Source organism: Megalops cyprinoides, chromosome 8, assembly GCF_013368585.1.
Source record: "Megalops cyprinoides isolate fMegCyp1 chromosome 8, fMegCyp1.pri, whole genome shotgun sequence".
Classification (NCBI taxonomy): domain Eukaryota; kingdom Metazoa; phylum Chordata; class Actinopteri; order Elopiformes; family Megalopidae; genus Megalops; species Megalops cyprinoides.
The window spans coordinates 38839807-38853450 of record NC_050590.1 but is presented as its reverse complement, the minus strand read 5'-3'; the positions used below and the strand labels follow the sequence as shown (position 1 = coordinate 38853450).

The following is a 13644-nucleotide window of genomic DNA, read 5'->3' as shown; positions in this document are numbered from 1 at the left end:
TCAAGGACAAATTGATGATTCAGAAACAATGGCAGCCATCACCCATTCAAACTTCTGTTGATGTGCTAGGATCCCGTAATCACCGCTTGCGGCTACATTTAGGGGTCCACGCACCAAAGGTGCTGGAACCTTCTTGTTTTTACTCTGATTATTATTATTATGATTCCACCGCTTTTCCAATTTTGCCCATAAAACCAAAACCGTGCAGCGAAAAGTCACCAAAATTGGTAGGATGGTAGAGGGTCATCTCCTGAACAATTGTCTACAATATGATGACCATAGGTCATGACCTGGCAGCCATCTTGGATTGAAATCGCCATTTTCAAAAGCTCAACCCCCTTGAGGCATTTGATGAAAAGTCACCAAACTTGGTGCACAGGTTCCCCTCATCACAAGGAACAACTTTGCCTCTTGAACCTTTCAAGTCCGCCATATTGACATAATGAGTTTTTTGACAGTTAATACTCATGTGCTTCTGAATGACTAGCCTGATCAACACATAACCTGGTATGTAAAACCCTTGCTCTGATCTCTGTCTGTCTAAGGAAAAGTTGCTATATCAAAAAACATGGCTGCTACAAGCCAATCAAGTTGCTTCATTTACTAATCAATATGCAAATGAGCCAATGTCATTCACTGTTTCATCAATCATTCTGACATTTCTTGTGCACAATGACAAGGCTTCACTGACAAAATATTCCAAATTTGAAAGCAATCCGTCAAAAAACACTCCACTCCACAAGGTCAAGCCGAGTCCAACACACCCATTGCCATCAAAGTCCGACAAATTGGATTCTCCTCCATTTTGAATTTTCACAAAAATTGTTTTTTCGCTACTCCTCCTACACATTCTGTCCAATCTTTACCAAATTTGGTACATATCATTTTCAGACCATGCCTCACAAAACTTTTTCAAATATTTGAGATATTCCCAAGCGTTCAGCCATAACATGCAAATGAGTTTGACAGCGAAGACACCAAACAGGAAGTGAGGTCATATCTCAGCAAAGCTTTTGTGTCTTCGCACCAAACTTGGTATATGGACTTCCTACACAGTCCTGAGAGTGTCCAAAAAGTTTTGTGTCATTTCACTCCTAGGTGGCGCTATATCTTAAACTATTGATTTTCTGCTCATAACTTTTGATGTCTTTGGTTTAGAATTATGATTCTTTTTTCCTTTTGATTCTTTGTCATGTTGTGGCTATGCCAGGCTTCTTCACAGCACCATCCATAACAATCCATAGGAGGTCATCTGGTTGTGGAAGTGTGATGGTCTAGCAGGCAGAGAGGGCATGTTGGCCTTTGCAGAAGCTGTCATACAGGTCATCAGTCCACACAATATCTTCTTGTGATGAATGTCCTGCAATTGCGTCATCCAGGGGTGTGAGAAGGGTTGAGCAATGGGAAATCACATGAGCTATGACTTCAAAGGCACCTATGAATGACTTCATGCCTCCAACTTTTTTTGGTGGGTTGCGTGAGGCAAGACACACGATGTGGACTGGGCTGGAGCTTGCCCTGGGACCAGCTGAGAGGCGTACGCTGGAGTGTCATAGTGCACACAGTACTAATGACCAGTTGTCCAGCAACTGCTCTGGGGTGTTCCCGTAACAGTATATATCATTGGCAATCTTTGAAAAAACACCAGTTTGAAGGAGGTTGCCCAGCACACGACACATTAGCTCCTCCAGAGCAGTGTCTGATCTGGGCATCCCCATGGAAGTGTGGACGTAAACACGGACACCACGGAATGGGGTGGTGGTGCCACAATATTTCATAGTCTCCCGTGCTAGCGGGATTTGGTAGGCACTTGACAAATCGGTTGCTATAATGTGTCTCACCACTGGGTGATCTGACAAAGTGTGCTGTCAACATCTGGCATTAGCAAGGCTTGTGGCTTGGAGTAAAGGCTGACACAAGACGGTAACTACCATTCTGCTTCTTGACCAAAAAGGACCGGTTAAGGTGCTCCACAGATATGCCTATGTCCTCTGGCTGCTGAAAGACGCCTAGACTTTCTAGTTCATTAAACTTCTGTTGCAGCTCAATGTCTGTCCCGTCCATACTGGTGTAGGTCCCCCTTATATTGGGGTGGTTCCACAGGGAACCATATTTACCCTGGCCTCGAAAGGGCCTACCACTACATTGTAACCGGTGATGGCTGGGTCAAACACTTCATCATGTAGGTCGAGGAGAGCATGGAACCGCTCCTTTATGTCAGGGGAGAGTAAATTATCTGGGTCCAGCTGTACACTAGCAGAATGTCTGGGCCTGTTGATGAGATGGTGCAAGGCAATGGACAGAGTGGCATCCATTGCAGGGGGATGACTGTCCTTGCCTGGTGTGGTGAGTGGATCCACCTGACAAAAGTGCAGATGTTGTTTGAGGAGCAGAGGCTCACCTGAAAGGTTTGGGATGTGGATTTTTCCAGAAATGCCAACACTGGGATGAGGAGGAGCGTCAGAAGGGTAGGTTGACCTCTATAAAATCACCTGGCCAGACTGTCATCAGAGTGGGAGGGGCGTGCCTACACACACACACAACATGTCAGAGGCAATTCACTCATGGTTCACATCATGACTGAAAATGTTACAGCTTACCATCAGAGCCCATAATGTTTATATCTAGCATCTCCGTATATAATGGCCATATGTAATTATGTAGTAATATCACTAAAGAGTTTTTTTTAACACGCCACACTTGCTACACAATATAAAGGATTCAAGTTTATTTGTCACATAGATGGAGATATTGTCACCTAAAATGTAGTGAAATGACATTTGATGCTGAACGTCTTCCTGTGCATTGGTGGCCTAATATTATGTATTAATATGTAGGCCTATTAATGTGTCCTGATACTAACGTGTACAGTAAATAATGACAGCCAGTCACAAGTTTGCATTATCTTGTAAAAGTATTTTGTAAGAAAACTAATTCTTAAATAGTAGCTGATCTTAAAGGACATGCATTGCAGATGGCTATTGTTAAAATTTGCACGCTGTGAGAATAGGCCTACATCTTGTTCACTGATCCTTGCTTTGAAGGACAATCACCACACGCAACTTCACTATCTGTAATGTAATTGTGCATAGTGTTTTCGTACCAGCCCAATATGAACAACATAGCTACTTGGCAAACATGTATTAATAACGATAATAACGAAGTTCCTAGACTGAATTGCGTGTTGTAATTCATCTTAGCTTAGCTAGATAGCCTGAAAATAGTTAAGAGCTACAGGGTCATTCCGTGGAATCGGTGCCTTTTGCATCCCCAAAAAATAATCGGTAATAAAATTACTATAACAACAAATAAATATGTAATTTAAAAATGTAATATGACTGTGTCTTCTCTCCTCAATATAGCATCAAATTAAAGTCAATTAAATATTATTTTAAATAAATAAAATCACCTTTATGCTGATGAGGGTGAGGTTTTTGGCCTGTCCCTCGCTACTTCAGCAGTACTTTTAATGTGTAAAATGTAGGCAAAATGTTAAAATTTTCACATATACATATTGTTTTAAGTATGATCGTATTGTTGAACAGTGTTTTTTGTATAAATATATATTAATTTTTAAAAATATATATCAATTCATTGGCATCCCCTGATTTCATGTCAACACTGTTACCCTCAACAAAAAACCCTTGCAAGCAAGACAAGCAAGTTTCTCTCATTTCTGATGTGCTATTTTTGATGTTTTATAAGGTTTGACCAGGGGGGACAAGCATACAATGTCAATACTGTTACCATTTTTAACATATACATCTAAATAATTATTCATTCCTCATAACATAATCAATATCTACAAGTAATAACCTTTCAAAGTACACAACATGTGTTTTCTGGCCTTGTCCTTTTAGCTAGCAATGAGCAAATTAGCTTGAAATGCTCAACCCTGTTACTGTCAACCCTGTTACTTTTCCAGAGTAACAGGTTTTGACATGTGAGTAACAGGGATGACATAGATCAGTGTTTACCCTAGTTTCACTGTCTTTAAAGGTTAGTCTTATAAAATGAAAACATTTTTAAAGGTTATGTGTGTATTATTGAGCTAATATCCATATCATTCAGTGAGGGTAGCATATGAGCATTGGCCACATTTTTAGTTAGTACTGTTCAATTCCCATACATCCTGTAGGTGATTTAATGTAATGCAGTGATGTTACTGAGCTTATTGCCCTATTTACATAGTTTTAGCATTATTGTGTTGATGATTCTATATTTACACTATAATACCGTAGTACTATAATAGCTACAAAAATCTTTCTATATGGTTACTATGTTCAATGAAATGCTGATAAATCCCCTTAAAATAATATTACTTATATACATTATAACATGACTCGATTGGTTTTAATATGTTAATGACCAATATGAAAATAATCAGTCTCAATAAAAGTCATTTTTCTTCCAAATGCTTGTCTATAATGCATGCATGGAACTGCAATGACAAAAAACACTAGACCTCTTAGAAATGTAATGTGCTTCACTAATACAACACTGCCAATCAAGTGCAAAACAAAATTATGTAACTTCAGAGGTAAAACTTCACAGTAGTGTGTAGACAAAGATGTGCAGTGTATGCAGTAGAATGTGTGTCTTATCACTGTTACTCTGGTCCGTCCTGTTACCATAATGTCAATCCTGTTGTCATTAATTTCATAAAAATATAAAAAATTACAGTTCAAACGGCCTTTCAACTCTAATCATTATAATATAAACTATATTATATTTTGGGCAATGCATCTATGCGTCACTCTTCAAATTTATATCTCTATATGTATCTAAAGAAATATTATAAAGGACGGGAAAGTCTGACACCGTCACTATCAGTTTTTCTTCCTTGCTGGACTGCTTGACGGAACAAAAGTTTGTGTGATTTGTTGCAGTAAATGTGACGGACACGCTCCTGTATCGATAATTGGCAGAGAGATCGACCCAGTAAATCACCACAGAGGTATTATCTGGTTACAAAACACGGTTTTTGCATTTAAAAGTGTTTATTTCTCGCTAACTTTTAAAAAATGAAAGAAAAAAAATGCCAAACAGATTTATACAGAATTACAGCTATTTGAGACTGTATTCCGCCATCTTGTATTATTTTTTCGAGTTGAGCAACCAACGAATATACGTCGCGTTGCATTCATTCGGATTGGCAGTCTCCATGTCGCATTGCTCAACATTTGCATAAAATAGACTTCTCGTCTATTTTGGCCCCGCCTAGCTGACGGCATAATGATCACTTGTCCCTTGACGCTATAAAACGCCCACTCTGATTCAAAATGAATGGTAGCCGGTTGCTTTGTCTCTGTCTCTTGTAGCTAGTATGACCAAGGGGTAATAAGGAAAAATCCCAGCAGATAGGCGCTATGGCAGCATACCTAGGGGACAAGAGGCAGGGGGGGGGATACGGCCATTGTCAAAGGAGAGAAGTAGGTCATTAAGCACTTTTAGGACAACGGTTTCTGTCCTGTGATGCGGTTGTTATGTTTTGTAAAAAATCAGACGGACAACTTATGAATTGAACTGAGATTACTGCAGCTTGTGTTTCTCCATCCATATTTTACAGATGACATCACTCACGTATATCAACTACGGGTACTCCAGTGAAACATATGTAGCCGGTTGAACCCCGGTAGTGATCAAATTGATTAGGTTCACCTGGTGCGACGGCACGTAATGTGCACGTAACCTCCTCCGGTATTTAGAAGTGCCTCGGGATTGTTTGAAACTCATGCGGTCGTCCCTGAAAAAAAAGCTGTTTGTTGCGGGTAGCTATGCCGTTTGTCCATGGAAGCTTGTGAGGCTTATTCCAGCCGAGTGTGTGAGGTAACTGCTTTCATCTTGTTCCCAATTCACTACGCTTGTGAGTTTTAATGTCATCACTCGCCACTTGGTAGTAACATTCACCTGTTGTACCGTAGTGCACCGAGAGCTCCGGGCTTCTCTTTCTTCCCTGGGTCATCAGTAGCGTTTACCCCTGAGAGTAAAGGTAGGCATGGCAGTCTCATATATATGTACATCTCCTGTTGTCTACCATTGTGATCTATACGGGTATAGGCATCCAGGCTGTCGAGATATTAAGATCTGCTCTTTCCCGCGACAGATTTTGTTGTGACTGTGGACCTGGATTTGATCACTGTTTTCCCCGTCTTCCTTTTATTGTTTTGGTTTAGCGTCACAGCCAGCCTTATGTTCTACAGTCTTGTGTTTTTTTCTTTCGTATTGTGTGCGTGAGTGTGTTTGGTGCGTGTACGTGTTGTAATGACTGAGGCTGTGTATGCAGTGGTTAGCGTAGTCTAATCAATGCCGGTCGAGTAGCGTCAGTGTTTGTTTGACCGAGTCTACCGGCTGCAGAGTATAGCCCCCTCATTAGTTTGCCCCCCTTCCTCCCCCTTCTTAGCTTTCCCTGCCGTCACAGGTTCGCCCGTGTCGATTCAGCGGCTCGCCTGTGTGCGGCTGCTGCGTATCTGATTCTCCCTCCTTGGTTCTACTCTTCCCCTTGCCTTTGCTCCTCTTCCTCTTTTGTAGTAGTTGAGAGTGGTGTACTTCTGTTTTTTTTTTTTTTCTCTGAATGATTTTTTTTTTCTTTGATTTATTTTGTTTCCTTGCCCCTTTGCTGCCCCCATCTCTATGATCTGTGGCCTGACTGTAACTGATCCTGTTGGCCGAAGTTTACATAGCAGTATTGTGTGGACACGCCCTAGTGGCAAGAGTGTGGGTTGCACCTTTTGTGTGCTTGCTGTGCAGTGTAGCGTGATGCTTGATAGCTCTTAACCATTGTGTGTACACATAATATAATCCGTCACTATGAGTTTTTTTTAATACTGCTTAGCTCAGGGCACAACTGTGCTTCAGTTAAGTGGGCACAGGCTCTCAGTGAGGGAATTCTTGGTTTTGGCATCTTTGTCCGTGTGCCACCTGTTGGTTTAGCGTGTTCCCCTTGTCATTTATGAATGTATACTGCCGTGCTTGTTTTTAACTAAAGACTGAGAGAACATAAACATACATGAAATGGAACAATAATAAATTATTGATTATTTATTGACTGTAACAGCCTCCCTTCTCCATTTATTTGGACAGCCTGGGTTTAGGTCATCATCCATCAAAATAGCCTAAAAAATTACCTAGGGTATTGTAATTTGGGGTGTATATTCCTGTTACACATACAGTGCCGATGCATATGCATTACATCCCCCTTCTTTTTTTTTATAAGAGAACTACACAACAGTGTTAAATATCATGAACATTTACAATAATAAACATATCTTCTCAGTATGCCTATGTAATACATTCAAAAGTACATAACACTATTGTGTCTCCCAAATAAACATCATCTCAAGTAAGGCTCATACCCTTAATGAACAATACAAAATACCAGCTGGGTTCCTATTTTATTTTACTTCTCTAAACAAATGAACTGTGAACTTACTGTGAACTTGAACAAGTGTGTAGTTTGTATTCAGAGTGCATGAGTGTTACTGTTCAGTCCCTGTATCTTGCTGGAACTTTGACTTATCTTCCAGATCTAGTCAGATATGAAGGTGTTTGAGTTTGACTCTCATGCATGTCAGTGTTTTGAGTCACAGGTGTGTCTGCTAACTGATCGTTATCCTTCTTGTCAGGATCTTGCATCCCTGTAGGTGTTTCTATGACAGTGTGTCTGTCTGATGTTGCATCCTTTTCCTTCTTCTGTCTTCCACAGATGCTTCTGATTACGTCGATACAAACTTCCATCTGATGTGTGAACTACATAGGATCTTGGTTGCTCATGTTTCCCCTCAACCACAGCTGGCTGCCAAGTCTCCCCTCTTTGAATCCTGACATCCTCTCCAGTTTGCAGCTCAGGTAAGTGTCTTGTTTGTCAGTTGTAGTACATTTTCTGTGTGTTTTGGTTTTCTTTCAGCTTGTCGCACACCTGAGATGTCTTCTCAGAGGAAAGTGTAACCGGCAGAATGGAATGACCATTGCAGCCACCGTAGTGCTTGTTTGTGATCATGCCCCCTTCTATGCTGCTGCGGAAGTTAGCCGTGCAAACAATTAACTTGCCACACAAGGCAGGTATATATATATATATAGGCCAGGTAAGATGCACAGAGCTGAACTGCTCCTCTGCATACCTTTGGTTTCCGTGTGCCATAATATTCCTGATCTCAGGTAGGTTCCTGATTTGATTGTGTTTGTAGTTTGGGTGTTGTGGGCAAGCTTCCATTACTTCCACGGTAACCAATATACTGCACTCAACAGGTGGTTGCTGGCATCCTGGGTTTGAAGAGTTTTGCGGTGGCTGTTTCTCCTTTTCCCACCCCGGTTCATTGCCTCCCTCCATAGGAGCAGCCAAGCCCATCGGGCAGGTAAAATTATAATTTTATGAGTTGGTTCAACAGGTAGCCGTTAGAGCAGCAGTACCATGAGTTGTCCGGCGTCTCCCGTTTTTACCTCCTGTGTAAGTAATAGTGTTGTCTTAACAGGAAGACTGCCACTGCTGCTTTGCCTTCCATTAGTTTGTATGCCCTAAATATTGCCCTTGTTTTTTTAGTGTTCGTTGCTATTAGGCTGTGTGCTTTTTAAACAAATTACCTTTGCGGTTGGTTGGTGTATTTTTGTTTTCCCCGTTTGTTCACATTATTTTCTCCATTCTTGCATATGTGCTTGTGGGGTCGTTTTGTGTGTTCGTTGTGTTTATGCCCGATTGGGCTGGTGTGTTCGTCAGCTCATCTCCTCCGTGTCGCAGCGAGTGCGTGGGCGGGGGACTCTTTCGTCGGCGCAACTAGTATTTCGGTACTGGTGATTGCAACTGTTGGTACCTAAAAAAAATGGGGTAACGATAATTACTTTGGCTAGCTGTGTACCCCCTAACGACATTCTTGACCTTATGAAATAGCAACTCCCGCACACATGGAGCTGTGAGCTGATTGGAGTTTCTGTTTGAGTTGTATTATGTTGGATCTGTTTTTGATTTGGTTTTTGTTTCTTTCCTTTGAGTAGGTGCTGAGGTTCTCCCGGGGGGGAGGCTAGGCACTCGGTGGTGAGGTCCTGTCACTGCATGGTTTGCTTATAGGTTGCACTGGAGTTCACAGAAGGTACACCTCTGTTTTTTTTTTTCTTTGAAGCACTTGTGTGAGTATTTCACTTCTGGACACACACTACTGTAGTCTGCCTCCCCGTGGCTGACCGAGGCCCTCTCCACATTGGCATTTTAATGTACTCTTTTAATAAAGTAAAATTTTAACTTGTACTGTAGCACAAACAAGTAAAATTGTGTTGTATTTTGGAAACAGCTTCTCTGTCCTCTCAGTGAGCGAACCTGTGTGTCTGGCATGTCCTCCTAGGGTTGATTGGACTGGTGTTGACCCCTGTGTATATTTCCCTGGGTAGCAGTCCCAGGGTGGCGTAGCTGGTACCCCCCTGGTCATACTTTTAATCCCCCCCCCCCCCTTTTGTACTCGCCACATAAGCAATGATGTAAAGGTAGGAAGTTTTGATTTCAGACATCGCCCCATTAATAGCTGTGCAGGTGCCAGCCCTATGCCCTCCAGTGGCGTGTTGCAATACTCTAAAAGTGCAATGTAAGGATCACCACTGCTGCACTGTGACCCCTTGAGCAGGTTCTTAATGGTCTGCACTGTTCTCTCCACTTGACCATTCGATTGTGGATGGTTTGGACTGGATGTCACATGTTTAAACTCCCAGTTTTCCAACAGACTCTGGCTGCAGGCTCCACTGGTGGGACATGTCCTACCAGTGGAGGTGGCAGTCAGTGGAGGTGGAAGTGACGTAACGTGACGTTTTTCATTGGTCAGTCATGTTCTGAGGCTTGAGACTCTCGGTTTGCCTCGTAATAGCCGATATTTTCAATGTTTTTAATCGGAGATGAAGAATAATTGTGCTTAATTTCTATTGATAGCCTGACTAGCCATGTCACTACTAGTCATGTCTCATGTAGTTGCTGGCTACAAAAGCGCGCGCCTTTGGAACACTTCAACACTGATGCTGATGATATTCTAAAGGGTAATCGCAGGAAGCGGTAGCGCCCTATTGGAGTGTTCATTGTGCACAACTTGGAGCTCTCCTCATCCAGTTTGATTTGCCAAAATCCGTGGTTGGTGTCCAATACTGAAAAATACTTCGCATTGGGCATGCGGGTTATAACTTCTTCCACAGTCAGCAGTGGATAGTGTTCCCTTTTTATTGCTCGGTTTAAATCTCTCGGGTCCATGTAAATGCAAATCTTCTTTGGTGTGATTACAGTGACCATGCTGTTGACCCACTCAGTCGGTTCTGTCTGTTTTGTGATGACTCCCATCTGTTGACTCTGTCGCTGAGAGCAATTGGAATCTTCCTTGGAGCATGCACAGCTGGCTTGACTGTGCTTTCAATCTGTATGTGGTGCTGTCCAGGTAAGCGGCCGAATCCAGAAAATACTAGGGCTGGGTATTGGCACAGATGCCCCGATTCAATTTGATTCCGATTCACAAGCTAATGATTCAATACAATCCGATTCGATTCCGATTCTATATCGATTCGATAAGAATGAGATATGAAATACTATATATCATATATATTTGGAGATGTTTAAAAAGCTATAAAGGGAACACAAAGTTACAAATACAGAGTCACTGGAAATTGTGAAAATTGCTAAAGAAAAGGCCAAAGGCTTGTACAGTCATACGCCGGTTAACGTCCATTCGGACAACGTCCGTTCGCATATACGTCCGTAGTTCCATAGGGTTATAATAAAGTTTAAAAATCCTGATCGCAGAACGGGGCGTAGCGGACGTTACCGGACGTAGTGAAGGCAATGCTTCCCGCACGCAACACGTGTATCTCATGTCTCATCGAAATAAAGCAATTGCGCTGCCAGGCATATAATGGTACAGCACATAGTATACCGTATAATACATACTGTACGTCTTGATAGTCATAATAAACGCCTATGCTAATGTCTTATGTAGCCTATGTACTGTACTGTACTGTACTTTCTATCGTTGTTTTAATTTGAACAGGCAAATAAAAGTTTACCGTATAACAGTATGCTATTATCGGAATTCGCCAACTTTTTATCTGACCTGGTTGTCAATACAGAAAAGGCTGTGATAGTTGGGGACTTTAATGTGCATCATCCATGTCCATCATCAGACCCATTGGACTCTATCAAGCTGTGGATAAACCCACACATTACCGCAACCATACTCTAGATTTGGTCCTCACATATGGAGCAGATATTAACCAGGTAGAAATTATGCCAGACAATCCTGTGTTATCCGACCACTATCTCATCTCTTTTAATTTACCACTAACATGCTTCACATACTCGGAGCCTAGATCTTCTTCTAGGTGCACGTTTTGTTCTCTTACAGCCAATGCCTTTATCGACGAGCTCGCTACATCATACAACCTTCACAATGAAATCTCCTCTAGTTTATGTTCAAACCCTAGCTCAACTGAAATTAACCTACTCGCAGACAGTATTGACTCTACTTTACGTAAAACTCTGGATGCCGTTGCTCCCCTTAAAAGGGAGAAAATCAGACAAAAGGCTAGCACCTTGGTATAACAACCATACTCATGCTCTCAAACAAGCTACGCGAAAACTCGAAAAGAAAATGGCGCTCCACCTAATTACAGGTTTTCCTCCTGGCGTGGAAGGAAAGTATCCTAATCTACAAGCATGCCCTCACACCTACCAGATCCAAATATTTCTCTAACCTTATTGAGAGAAATAAGGACAATCCTAGGTACCTGTTTAGCACTATCGCCAGATTAACCAAGAGTCCTGCATCAGTTAACCCTACCCTACCCTAACTGAACTAGTAAAATCATAAAGATAAGAGACACAATACAAAAATTCTCATCGACTTCTGCCTCCTGCCTGGCCAGTCCCATCCCAGATTATGTAGGTATGTCTATTAGACCCGCTTCATGCTTTGACTCTTTTATACCCATTGAATTTTAGCGACTTTTCTTCTTTTATCAATTCATCTAATAACTCTACCAGCCAACTTGACCCCATACCAACCAGCTTCCTAAAACAGCTACTGCCTGCAATTTGCACTCTGCTATTAAATCTTATCAACACCTCCCTTATATCTGGACACGTACCTCAGTCCTTCAAAGTAGCAGTTATCAAGCCTATTCTGAAAAAGCTCAATCTTGATTCTGATGACCTGTCAAACTATAGGCCCACCTTGAACCTTCCATTCCTCTCAAAAATTCTGGAAAAAGCAGTATCAAAGCAACTCTGTGCATTTTTACACTGTAACAACATTTTGGAAGTTTTTCAGTCCAGGTTTAGACCTCACCACAGTACGGAAACCGCTCTCCTGAAAGTGCTCAACGACCTTCTACCCTCCTGTGAAAATGACTGTATCTCTCTTCTTGTGCTACTAGACCTAAGTGCAGCCTTTGATACCATTGATCATCGTATCCTCCTCGACCGCCTCAAAAACCTGGTTGGCATAAGCAGACGGGCCCTATCTTGGTTTAGGTCTTATCTATCTATCTTATCTATCAGTTTGTCTCCATTAACAACGAACCTTCCACTCATTCCAGAGTAAGATGTGGTATACCTCAAGGATCTGTGCTTGGGCCTCTGCTCTTCTCGTTATACATGTTGCCTCTTAGCGATTTCATCCGTAAACATGACATTAATTTCCACCGTTATGCGGATGATACTCAGTTATACATATCAGTCAAACCCGATGTCCCTCTGAATATATCAAACATGGAGGCCTGCCTAACAGATGTAAAGAATTGGATGGCGCGAAACTTTCTCTTCCTTAACTCGGACAAAACCGAAATATTGGTCAAAATTCAATCAGGAGCAAATTCACTCATTCACTGGCTTCTCTCCAGTTTGTAAAATACTCTTACTCACATTTAAGGCTTTAAATGGGCTTGCCCCTCCCTATCTTAAGGACCTTCTTCACCCATATCTTCTGCAGAGAGCCCTTCGTTCCCAAAATGCCGGGCTTCTCATCGTTCCAAGAGTGGGCAAAATTACTATAGGCGGTAGAGCCTTTTCCTATCAAGCCCCTCTCCTGTGGAACAGCTTACCCACCGAGATTTGGGGAACAGACTCTCTCTCCACCTTTAAGCCTAGGCTCAAAACATATCTATATAGTAAATCCTTCAGCTGAGGTACATGGCCCGGTGCTGGCGTGGATTATAGAGTCTCTGGTGGACTAAGTGGTCATTGCGGTTCAGTTTAGCTAGGTAGCTAGGTAGTGGCTGTGCACTGTATTAAAGTTAAAGCTAAAAAGCTGTGACTGCAGTGCACATATACATGAATATGTATACCAGGCATCTCCACGATTTTGGACACCCTTCTCCATGCATCTCCATGTTTGACTGGAACCAAAATGTTGGATCATTTCTTTCAGCAAAGTGTGTCATGCTGCCTTTGCATAAACCAGACCTTGATTCTAGTCTATTTTAGCCCCACCTAGTTGGCTTTGCAACGGCCACTTGTCTCTTGTCACTGTAAATTGCCAACTCTCAATGAAAATGAATGGCAGTCGGTCGCTTTGTCTCTCTCCTGTGTTGTCCATGTGGACCGTAGGGTTAGCCATGGTGAACACTGAGAGGTCATATCATAGTAAAAAAATTGATGTAACAGGTTTTCGTCTATGCATTTGCAGGTGG

The 13644-nt window shown here is 42.0% G+C and overlaps 1 long non-coding RNA gene across 1 annotated transcript; it reads left to right on the top strand.

Annotated features, from left to right (window-relative positions):
- Positions 1-5351: 5351 nt before the first annotated feature.
- LOC118781587 lies at positions 5352-8369 on the top strand. Its single transcript, XR_005005113.1, has 4 exons — positions 5352-5829; positions 5925-5992; positions 7706-7848; positions 8248-8369. It is a non-coding gene; the product is annotated as an uncharacterized LOC118781587 (long non-coding RNA).
- The last annotated feature ends 5275 nt before the right edge of the window (positions 8370-13644 follow it).